Below are 12014 nucleotides of genomic sequence, written 5' to 3'. Positions count from 1 at the left end.
ATGTTAGGAAATTAGTAATTTTTCTTTATCTAAATAATGATACAAATTTTATGATGGCTCGGAGTAATACTGGTTCTTTTGTTCTTAATTAATCAAAGCCCTTGATATGTATGTGTTCGGGATCAATAATCATCACTGTTTGGAGAGGACGACCTGAAAGTTGAGATGTTATACGTTTTAAAATTTTTTAATGGTATTATTACCACCACCAACAGTAAATTTTTGTACATCAATAAGCACTCGATCCTATAATTATTATCAGAGACAAGATCATATATGTTCCATTATCGTGTATGACAAAGAGTTCAATTACTAGGAGGAGGATTTTTGGGAAGCAATAGTTTCTCTTGTTAGGAGCCTTGGATTGTTGTACATTTAAAATATTTTGAGTTATATTTTTACAATCAGATATAATGATCCTGAAATGTTTATTATATATGTATATTACATGTATACATAAAATGAATGCACACTTGTGAAACAAGTTGGGTTCGTCCCATCATGGATCATTGGGGTATTACCTTTATTCTAGCATGAATGAATTCTACGGTTATAAACAAGGGCGGCGCCGGGCAATTGCCCATTTTGCCCTAGTTTTTAGTAGTCCAACCCTACTTTTTAAAAATTGAGGCTAAACATTATTTGAGGCTGATGTGGGCCCCGTTATTGAGATGAACACTTTAAAAATGTAGGGAAGAAGACCAAAACAATTATTAGTATCACAATAATTTTCTTGATATTACTTATAAATACTTGCAAGTTGCAAATACTAAGGGTGGTCGAGAATATCGGGTACCCGATGGGGTTTTATTTTTTTAAAAAAATCGGGTTCTTACCCAATAATGTCGGGTACCCGAAAAAAAAATTTTAAAAAAAATTATGGATCTATATGTATATTCAATTAAAAAATATATGTATTTTTTTTGTGGTTAGTCATAACTCGATATAATGACAAATGGCTAATCATAAAATGATATAATGACATGATTTTTTGTGAAATGTGAAAAATACATTTGTTTTTTTAATTTACTAGCTATAATATGATATAATGACTAGTCATAACTCGATATGATAACATGATTTTTGTGATATGTGAAAAATACATATATTTTTTCAAAAAAAAATTAAATAAATGTTTTTTTTCGGGTAGTACCCGATCATGTTGGGTACCTGACCCCGAAAAACCCGACCCCCGACCACCCCTAGCAAATACCATCGATGTCCTAAATGGATGACAAACATCAAACGACGTCGAGACGCACATATAATTTAAAAGATATTTGTTTTTTGAGGAAATAATTTAAAAGATGTTAATGATTAATATGATCAATAATCTCTTTTGGTATGTCGGCACAAATTTTACATTCGCCTATGCTAAGATCGTGAGTTTGAGATCGAAAAGTCAATAAAGATATCTCAAGTTAAAAATTGTTGAATTATAAGTCAACCAGACGACAATATGCAAGGTAGAGCAGTCATGTCACAATCAAAGAAACACCTTCGGAAAAACGTCAGAAATATTTCATTGGAAATGCTATTCATATTTGTGCATGTATCTATATGTGTATGTATTTATGGTAAACCACATGACACAGAGATGTCCATGCCTGTGAAAAGAATGTGAAAATTTATTTCATTGGTTGGGAACTACTGGTTAAGGATTCGACCAATTTTCTTTCATGTCCATGTGCCTACAGCTTTTTCTTGCCTCCCACAATTTGCAACCGTATTAGTGAATACACCCAACAACCCATGAAGCAATATATAAATACACGAATGTCAGTACATATTATGGACCACCCTCTTCCATACCCCGCTTTCACCTCACTTGCTTTATTAAATATTTGATCGAGTTCAACAGTTTTTGTATCTATATTTCTCTCGCGCCATACAGTTCTTTGTCTGTCCACACTAAGATTGACCCAAATATATACATTGTCTCTCGTCTGTGATCCAATAATAAAAAGTACCCATGTAAACCTTACATAACTATACACATGGTCGGAAAATACCACGAGGCCAAACCCACCTCTCCCCCCTCAAATCATTCTAGATTGGTACAGAGCAAGTAGCGCTCATATCTATAACTCTCATACTATAAGATGAACCGTGCACGGCCGCCGCCGCGTGGATCTGTTTCATAGGGACATATGTTATTCTCGTGGCGCAACTAGAAAATGAATGTTGGAGGCTAAACTGAAACCTGAAAGTTCTTTCAGGACAAAATTCTCAATTTTTGCTATACATTTTATAGAATCATCATATGCATGAATACAGAGAATTGTGTAGAGGGGCAGACCGCCTTTCCTGGACCCATCTCTCTTCCAGTGAGACGCATCCAATGCATTGGACAGTTGGACTCGATCCAACAAAAAAAATATCCCCCCACCCCACCGGTCACCCCCCATAACAGAAGATGCATCAGACACAAAACACACAAGACTATGCCACACAGCCAATTGTTTCATCTGCTACTAACACATGGTGTGTCTGTCCAATAACATCAGCTAGATACAATCTGCATTCTCATACCTTTACACCTACAAAATTTGTATCTATTTCCATTCATTGATGAGATTTACAATTGAATCGACTTAACGTGGTCGATACCATATATTGTCTGCTTATGTTTTATCTCTTAAATGTCCAACATGAGATGTTCAAAGATTTGTGCAGGGTATGAAAACAGAGCAGAAAACACAATAAAAGAAAAATATTTGTATCATCGTGTTTAGCATCATTAAAGGTACTAGAAATTCTATTCCATCCACAACAGAGCACAGATGAATATTTACATCAACACGAATTTGTCATTGAATTATGTTTCTTATCTTTGTTTATTAATGTTTTTGGAGATTCGTTGCAAAATAATCAATCCGTAAAGCATTCGATCATCATTCACATCAAAGTGATGTTATCAAGAAGTCGGACTTGACTTTGATTTTTTATCATTATTATTGAAGTTTACCTGGAAATTCATTTCAAAACAAACAATCAGTGAGCCATTTGGGTCACCATCCCTTCAAGAACACAATAATTCAGCAGGAACAATGCAAATTATTCAAGGGCAATAATTCACAGAAAGGTCCTAGCCTCATTACGTAGGTATCCACAACACGTTAAAAGTTGTATTAGGTTTTAGATTTGGGTCTACATATGAGGGGAAAAAAAAAGAAGACAAATTATGGCAAGTTACAAGACCGAATGCTTGTGCTTTTGGGAACAAGAACAGATTATGATTTCATAAACATGTGTTCCAGCATAATCAATAGATAACGAACAAGTGATTTGGAGGGGTATTAACAAATCAGTCAGAGAATCACCTCACAATCAAGAAATTACTCAATTGTCTATTTTTCCGGGTCATTTCTTCATCATCCTTTTGATAATAGGCATCATCCCACATTAAAAGTAGATGAGGTTGTATAATCAAGATAGACCATTTTCAGCTTCTTAGATACAGATACTTCATACCTTACCAAAAATTTACTCGTTTACAATTAAGCATAAAACTATGCTGAGATACGTGTTGTAAATTTGAGATGATACTGGTTTCACGTTTTCGTCAAACTCTTCTATCTACTACATAATGGAAATAAAGTTTCCACCATGTTATGAAATTACAGAGGGTAAATCTCAAAACCAGTTTTTTACCAAAATCTAGTCTATTTTTCATATTTGATTAACATGATCAACTAACAATGATTCTAATGCACCCTTGTAGAAGAAACAGAAGTTGGCTACAATGGTTTAATTTGGCTTCAGCTTCAATCCAAAATCGGGGTGGATTTGAAGAAATTAAGAATAGTGGGATCAATTTGATTCTTATAGTTGTTACCACTGCCACTAATTTCAAATATTTCATAATAGTTACAAGAGGCGTGCAAGGTAGAATAAATTACAAAAAATTCTTATATGGATCAAACAGACACGAAGTTCGGAGCCATGCAGAATCATTTTTTTATAGAAGAATCATAATTATTAAATGAAAGATAACGATAACGAGCAATATCGAGCCAAATGTGTCAAAATTGACTGCCTGAAATTTCAAAAGACCTGCTAATGATAACTTGATATCGATGTATAAAGCTGAAGTGTAAATCACCTGAAGATTAAAGCGTCTAAGCATATAATTCAATCAAGAAAAATGTCAGGCATAAATTTTCAGTTCAGATAGATAGAAAGATTCTGTAGCAGTAGACTAACGCTCAAAAAGGCTTGTTAGGTGAAAAAGGAGAAACGTATGTATACACACAATCATCATCAAGTTTTGTTACAAGGCTTGCTAGCATGTGCTGCACATGGTAATGTTAGTCAAAGACTTCAAGAAGATTCTGTGGACACGTTTTATAGGGTTAAGTACTACAAAACAGCAGTTTAACGGATGATTACAGTAACATTTCTTGTTCCAAATTGAAGTTCTTTGAATCAACCCGCTACTTTGTCTTCATAATACTCGAATCAGAAAGTTAAGTATTGCTAATAAATTTCTATGAGAACGCATGCACACAGTGTTTCTTCAGTAAAGGATATGAAATACTTACTCCAAATCAAACGGTTACTCCAAGCCTTACGGTTTTTTCCAGCTCACGGAAAACATTTCATTCTCTGCATGGTCAAAGGAATAATCTATGTTTATGCATAAACATATTCAATATTTTATATTGATAATTTCAGAAAGCATGGACAGTTTTACCTGTTTTTCAATTTCAACAGCAGAAGAAGCAAGCCTCCTTTTCAATATCAGTCTATCATCCTCACAGTGTTCGGTCTCAGTATCTAAACAAAACCACAAAAAGGGAAGTTTCTGAAATTCAAACTAGAAAACTATTGACGAACAATTATAAAGCACTAAAATTAGAATACAATATCAAATTGTAGAACATTCCCCGGCCAAAAAATTGACAATAAATGTTAGATTCATGTTACTTAAAGTTAACTTTTCAGAAAAGGGAAGGAAGAACCTGAAATAAACTCAAAATGAGCATAAAAAAGCAACAAAGATCAGTCAGAAGCTCTTTCTTTAACTATTTCAGAAAATGAAAACTCTCATTAAAGAATGTGATTTATGCACTGCTAGGGTTTTTTTTAAATAATTTAAAATTTAAAATTTATTTCAAAAATAATTTAAAAAAAAAATTTCACAAATACTTTAATCCGTGCTTCGTAAGCACGGATACGAGTCCACGTGAGCATTATCTGTGCTTTGTAAGCACGGATTCTCCACGTGGGCGAGAATCCGTGCTTACGAAGCACGGATGCTCCACGTCGTAAGCACGGATGTTCCACGTGGGCATTATCTGTGCTTCGTAAGCACGGATTCTCCATGTGGGCGAGAATCCGTGCTTATGAGGCACGGATGCTCCACGTGCGCGACTTACCCGAGCCACCCGCACCTTATCTCTTTCACTCTCCTCTCCTCCTTCCTCCTTCCATTCTCTTTCACTCATTTCTCTGTATCGTTAGAAAATTCTCCCTTCCTCACCGCACAACCGTCAACTGTCTTCAGTTCGTTTCTTACCTTATAACGAAGTTTAGAAGATCGACAACTTGTTTCAAAATGACAGATAATCGAGCTCTAGAAGATCTCAATGTCCTCTATTTACAAGCGACATATATGTCATCTACAGTTTCTTCCGTAACCGTTGATGATATTGTCAAAGTGAAGAGATCAGACAATTTGATTTGGAAGTTATACACTGATAATTTTACATACACAATCGTGTACTTGCATACTTGAATCATATGGGTTTTTATGGAGCTTTAGAATGTGGCTCACAAGTTTTTGATAATTATTTGATTACTGCTCTTGTTGAACGTTGACGACGCGAGATACACATGTTTCATTTTACATGTGGTGAAGCAACTGTCACGTTACAAGATGTTTCAATCATTTGAGGTCTAACAATTGATGGTGAAGCAGTCACTGGAATAGATGTGTCACATACAGTTGATGAATGGCTACACATATGTTTGGATTTGTTGGGATTTGTGCCATCATCAAAACATTTGAAAGGTGGTCATTTGTCTATGACTGAACTACACGATCATTGCATGTCTAACCTTGTTAATGATGATAGTTCATAAGTAGATGTTGTGAAATATACCCGTTGTGTAGCGTTAATAATTATTGGAAGAATATTGTTCCTTGACTATCAAGGAGGGTCTGCTAGACTCATGTTTTTACTACGGGATATTGATAATGTAAGGTTTTATAGTTGGGGTAGTGCAGTTTTAGCATTTTTGTACCGTGAGGTGTGTAACGCAACACGTATAGAGAAGACTACAATGGCTGGACCTTTATATATCCTGCAGGTATAAATAATGTAATGTGATTATTTAACTCAATTTTGTTATTACTTTTGTTTAACTATTTTTATTATTATAAGCAGATATGGGCATGGAGCAGGATTAAATATGTTAACCCCGACCGAGATGGGTTAACATTAGTTGTACCTCCCATTGATCCAGATGCTATTATTCCAGTTTCTCCATACGGTGCACGGTAATATTTAAAATTTATTATGGTAATATCATGTATATCTCTTAAAATTTTTTGATATGTAATTGTATTTGTTAAATTATAGATGGAAAATTGGATTTAGTTACACACATCGCCTACACATGTTGTAAGAATTATAAGGGATTCTCTAGATCGCATGAATAATAATGAGGTATTATTGAATGTTTAGTATTTTATTCTGATTAAATGAATATTAAAGTTATTTATGATTAAATGAATGTTAAATTTTAACATTTATATTTTTTACAGTTTAATTGGATCGTTTACGAGAAAAATGACATAGATGTAAAGACGATTATTGATTCATACGACTACAAAATATGGCGATGTGTTTGTCCCCTTATTTGCTTTGACATCGTGGAGATGCATCGTCCTAATCGGGTGATGCGACAATTCAAAAGACAATCAATTCCAAGGTCTGCTCTCGACAACGATGATCTTCATAATATCACAAGAACAGGTCATCGAAACACAAATTGGAGAGAATATCATAAAAATTCAATTGAGTTGTAGAACAGTAGGTTGAGATATGTTGCTAAATGGGCACGACTCGGGCGATCGATGCAAACTGACGAAGATTACTTTCAATGATATAATCGAATAACTGTACGCACCATATCACCTACAGTTAATGTTGGTTTTCAACCATATCCGTACAATACTTTTGCCAGGCAATTTAATGTCCTACAAAATTTCAGTACGCCTTCTCTTTTTTCGCATCAGTCATCGTTTGGGTTGGGAAGTGATATGGTTAGGCAACCAAGTGGGTTTGCCACTACTGTTTCGTCAACTGAGTTGAATACTGCAGGACCCTCTACTACTCAACCTAGTTTTTTCAGTGATTCGAGGATTGCTGAGTTCCATTCGTTTGGTCACCAGGATTATCAGACTCCATCTTGGGCAAACATACAAAGTTTCACAAATCTGCTTAATGTTGGTCCTCAGCAGTTTGTCCATGATATGCGACCACAGAGGAATGTTATTTCACCTATCACTTTTCTAGGTTACTCAAATGAGGAAAATCCTGAAGATGTTGGATTGCGTAGAGGGACGAGAAGACGCAATTCACCCACTTGTGGAACTGAGAGTCATTTTTATAATTGTAATTTTGATGATGATTCTTCTAATTGATTGTAACTATATGATTTGTATTGTTGTACCATTTCCATTGTTGCATCATTTAAGTTGTATTATTTACACAAGTTGTTTTATAGATTGAGATAAAGTACAATATTTTTTGTTAGACGACAAACAATTTATGGCCAGTAAATTGCCGTTCAATAAAAACAAAGAAACTTAACTAAACCAAACCGGCATTCAATCATACAAACAACCACGTCAAATCATCGTATACACAAAACGTCAAATCATCATACAGCGAGCATCAGGACTCGCTGTCCTCGCCTGACACAGCTCAACCTCCTTATCCTCATCATACTCAACACCATCCTCGATGGGTCGGTGTGAAAATGATGGCGGGGGTGGAAATGGCTCGTCGGAGGCACTAGTCGCAGGGAAGCGATGCGCAAGCACACGATTAAAATCATGCACGTAATTCATGTGCTCACGTGTGATCCATCACTATCTCCTCATAATGCACTCTATGTCATCGAGACGCTGGTGTGTGGTCTGTCCCCTCTCTGCACGTGCATGTCGTGCGTGTGGTGGCTGTGGGGCGGTCTGTGGCTGTGCTCCACTCCTTGAAGCCTCGCCCGCATGACTCTCAATCTGCCTCCGTTTTTATCCCTCGGGAGCTTCCCAACAAGTAAGATATCGCCTTTTTTGTGCAAGACTGGCTCACTATCATCCCATGTAACCCCAGCTACGCGGCAGAGCTCCGTGATGGTTAAAGAATAGGGCATGCTGATTGTGGATGTGCCTCGTGCAGCCTGCAAAATCGAAGTCATGATCACCCAGTCTGCATCCACTGTCTTGCCGGTGATGTGCAATAAACCAATGCTACTTTCGTTTTCGTCACATCAGAAACATGCCCAGATAGCATCAACCGCGAGGCGACAAAATGATACCAGTTATATGTCTCCCTAATCATGGATGTCGCGGGAAATGTGACCGGAGCTCGCTGATTTGTGAGCTTCCAAACTGTGCCCGACTCACAAAGTGCGGTGATTATCGTCTCACAGGGATATGCCTCTCTCATAAATCTAGTGTACTCGTCGGTGTCATAGTCAGGCATCGAGTACAAAGAGTTAATAGTCCTACTGTCGAAAGGAACCATCTGCCCCCTGATTTTCACGTGATAGTCCTCATGCCTAACCATTTAAGTTAGCGTAGAATTCCCGCACAAGTGACATCACAGCATCTGTCGGTGGCTTCACAAACTCAGTCCAATGCAAATACTGAGCCAGTCCTAATGTCACAACCAGGGACGCTCTGATCCATCTCTCTTTCCCGCAGCATGTTTTTCTCTTGTAATTTTGTATAATTTTCAGTGGCAACTACATCCCAAAACTGTCGTCTATCAAAACCAGCATCAGACGACTCACCATCCCCAGACTGAACTTGCTTCTTTTTCTTCCTCGGAGGCATGATTCAACTCAAATAATAATACTCCTTCGAAAGCACTTGTCCCTAACAACAACGAATCAACAACAACCTCACTCAAGCAATATATCGAACGCGTTATATGCACAAAATCAAGAACTTTATTCATTCAAATTTGAACATGGAATTGAAGATTAAAAACACCAAGAACAATTACCTTTTGATAGGATTGAAATTTTATTGCACTTTGTCCGGGATCGAATTGTCGAAGTGGAACGATTTTTGGTGATGGGGAATGAGGTAGGCGTTTTTGTGCAGGGTGAATGAGTTTGGGAAGTGTTTTTTTATATAAACGAATTAGCGCCGCGGCGCTACGCAAGGCAGGCGCTTCGGCGCTTGCTTTACAACGTCGCGGCTAGTCTTGCGAGAGACCGGCATTGCGGCGCTTAAAATATAGCGCTGCAGCGCTATATTTGCGCAAGGCTGGCGCTGCGGCGCTTAACATGTAGCGCCGCGGCGCAACTCTTGCGCAAATCTGGCGCAGCGGAGCTTACATTATAGCGCTGCAGCGCTTACATTATAGCGTTGCGGCTCTAGTCTTGCAAAAAGCTTTTTGCCCATTTTTTTTTCTTTTAACTATATGCGGTTTCCTAACAAGGCGTGATAACACTTTAACAAAATACTTCATTTGCACAAAACTTAAAAATATGTACAACACAAATTTGTGTTGCCTCTCAAAAGCGCAAATTTTTTTACAAAGTTGTACTCAAAATTCTTTTTTTCTTGTTGCTTATGTTGATTTAGGTACACCTTGCTCGTTGTTGTCTCTCTCTACCTACCGGTCTGTCCATCTCATTTCTCAATCGAGTTGTTCTGTCTCTCTCAACTCTTCTTCTTTCACGTCTAACCGGTTACCGGGTTGTGGTGCAACTCAAACTTTGGAGCATCCCAGTATCGATCATCTGCAAGAGGTTGAAATCTACCATCATACGTTGCTAAGTACTCAGATATATTATACCATGGCTGCACAAGTGTCGTGGAATCTAACGAGTGCCATTTAGCGGTGCAAATTGCATGGGAACATGGGATGCCAAAAAATCGTCCATTTACCACATGAACAATCACTCGTTGATAACTTGACCACCTGCATTGATTGCCTCTATTGTTGCTTCAAACTTACAAATTTGATTTTGTTTGTCAGCCTCCCAGCATAAATCTTTCAAATGCACGTCTTTGAATTTAGTATTAAAATTTGAACACACATGTCTCGAACAAAACCGATGCACACCATAAAGAGGTTGAAAATTGGGTAGATCTTCAGTTGCTCGCACAATTCCCTTATACATGNATCTGAGATGCTTCCACTCCACGGCTGTTCCGGGATTATATTTGGACAAATCACACATATATTTTGGAAGTAATTGAACGGAGCTCTCCCACGTACCATAAGCAATTTCTATAGCACGTTTCAAACTTCGTCATACCTTCGTATACGAGATTTGATATCCATATTTATCTTTCACATTTTCAATGATATACTTAATCTCGTACGAGGATCACAACGAACAACGAACAACTCTCAATAGCATGTGTGCCACCATATCATTGTTCAAGTTCTGATGGTCTATACCAACAGAGGTAGATACATAGTTGTCAATCGCGTATAGCGCCCCGTAGCGCAAAGGTTGCTCATGGCTATAGCGCATAGCGAATAGCGTAGTGAGGGTTATTTGAAAGTAAAGCGCCACAAATATATAAATATATAATATATAGCATATATTAACATTAATTCATAAACCTTAATTTCCAGCATAATATTCCTTCGACTTTAATTTTAAATACTAAAACTTGAAATTATTTTAAGTTTTTTCATTTAAATATCATAGAAGACACAAAAATAAAGTAAAAAACGCAGAAAAATATAATTTCCAGCAAAAACCTAACTAAGTACATGCCAAAAAAACCAAAATTAGAAGAAAAAAAAAAGACAGAAAATAAGTATGCAGCTTGGCTTTGCAATAGCGCCGCTATTTCAGCTATCGCAATTGTCGCTATAGTGCCAATAGCGAGGATAGCGAGCGCTATTGCAAAGTCCATGGCGCGTAGCGGTCCGTAGCGATGTGGTGTCGCTTCGCCACGCTATTCGCTATAGCGAGGGATACGGGAGCTATTGACAACTATGGGTAGATATACATGTGTGAGGCCCGTCATATTTTGTTATTTTCCAATAACCAGTTTTGGCCTTCAAAGAAGCGCGTAGTCCCCATCGACAAATGACCGTAGAAGATTGATTTCTGCAACGTAATTTCCACAAACTGCGTGTGCTATCCACGACACGGTACTCACGCCTGACAACTCTAACGGAATAATCCTTCACAGATGCAATAAGATCATTCTTATCTTTAAATAACATATTAACGCATAATTCACCTATCCTCGGATTATAATAGCTCGTTTGCAATCCAGAAGGTACACCGACAGAATCATGATGCTCTTCCCCATAAAATTTATTGAAAAATGATGGCATCTCAGAAGTGTTAGAAAGAAATGGTACGGTTTGCCTCTGTAACGTCTCACGAGGTGGTTGCCGAGATGATGTCCTCTCATCAGGATTTGAAAATTCATTAACTTCTTCATCATCATTCACTTCTTCTTCTTTAGACTTGCTATATGACATATCGGGTTCAGTATCACTCCTAGAAATATCATCATTAGTGGCCAGATCCGGACAACGAGCACTCGTATCTAATGTTGTATTCAGCCAATATGGAGCAACATTTTCTTCCGACGAGACAGTGATATATTGATCCCAAGACCCACTAACATTATCGATATTTATATTACTGAGTCCTTCAGTAACCTGTGGAACATAAGATTCTAGATCCTGGAAACCACCATATGTAGAAGTATCGGGTTGGTTATTGAAACCTGAATCGGTTGTATATGGAACGTAGGATTCAGGATCATCAAATCCAACATGATGCTCAAT

General features: G+C 37.3%; 1 protein-coding gene and 1 long non-coding RNA gene across 2 annotated transcripts in view; one reads left to right on the top strand and one right to left on the bottom strand.

Annotated features, from left to right (window-relative positions):
* Positions 1 to 12014, top strand: part of LOC140978971 (F-box/kelch-repeat protein SKIP11-like) — a 78992-nt gene that overhangs the window by 52158 nt on the left and 14820 nt on the right. The gene's annotated exons all lie outside the window — the stretch shown is intronic.
* On the bottom strand, positions 2690 to 4868 carry LOC140978793 (uncharacterized). The gene is made up of 3 exons (XR_012175622.1): positions 4697 to 4868; positions 4545 to 4608; positions 2690 to 2968 (listed from the first exon to the last, which is right to left on the bottom strand). It is a non-coding gene; the product is annotated as an uncharacterized lncRNA (long non-coding RNA).

Source organism: Primulina huaijiensis, chromosome 6 (genome assembly GCF_012295235.1).
Source record: "Primulina huaijiensis isolate GDHJ02 chromosome 6, ASM1229523v2, whole genome shotgun sequence".
Lineage (NCBI taxonomy): Eukaryota > Viridiplantae > Streptophyta > Magnoliopsida > Lamiales > Gesneriaceae > Primulina > Primulina huaijiensis.
The sequence above is the reverse complement of the archived record's forward strand: the minus strand, read 5'-3'. Positions and strand labels throughout refer to the sequence as shown.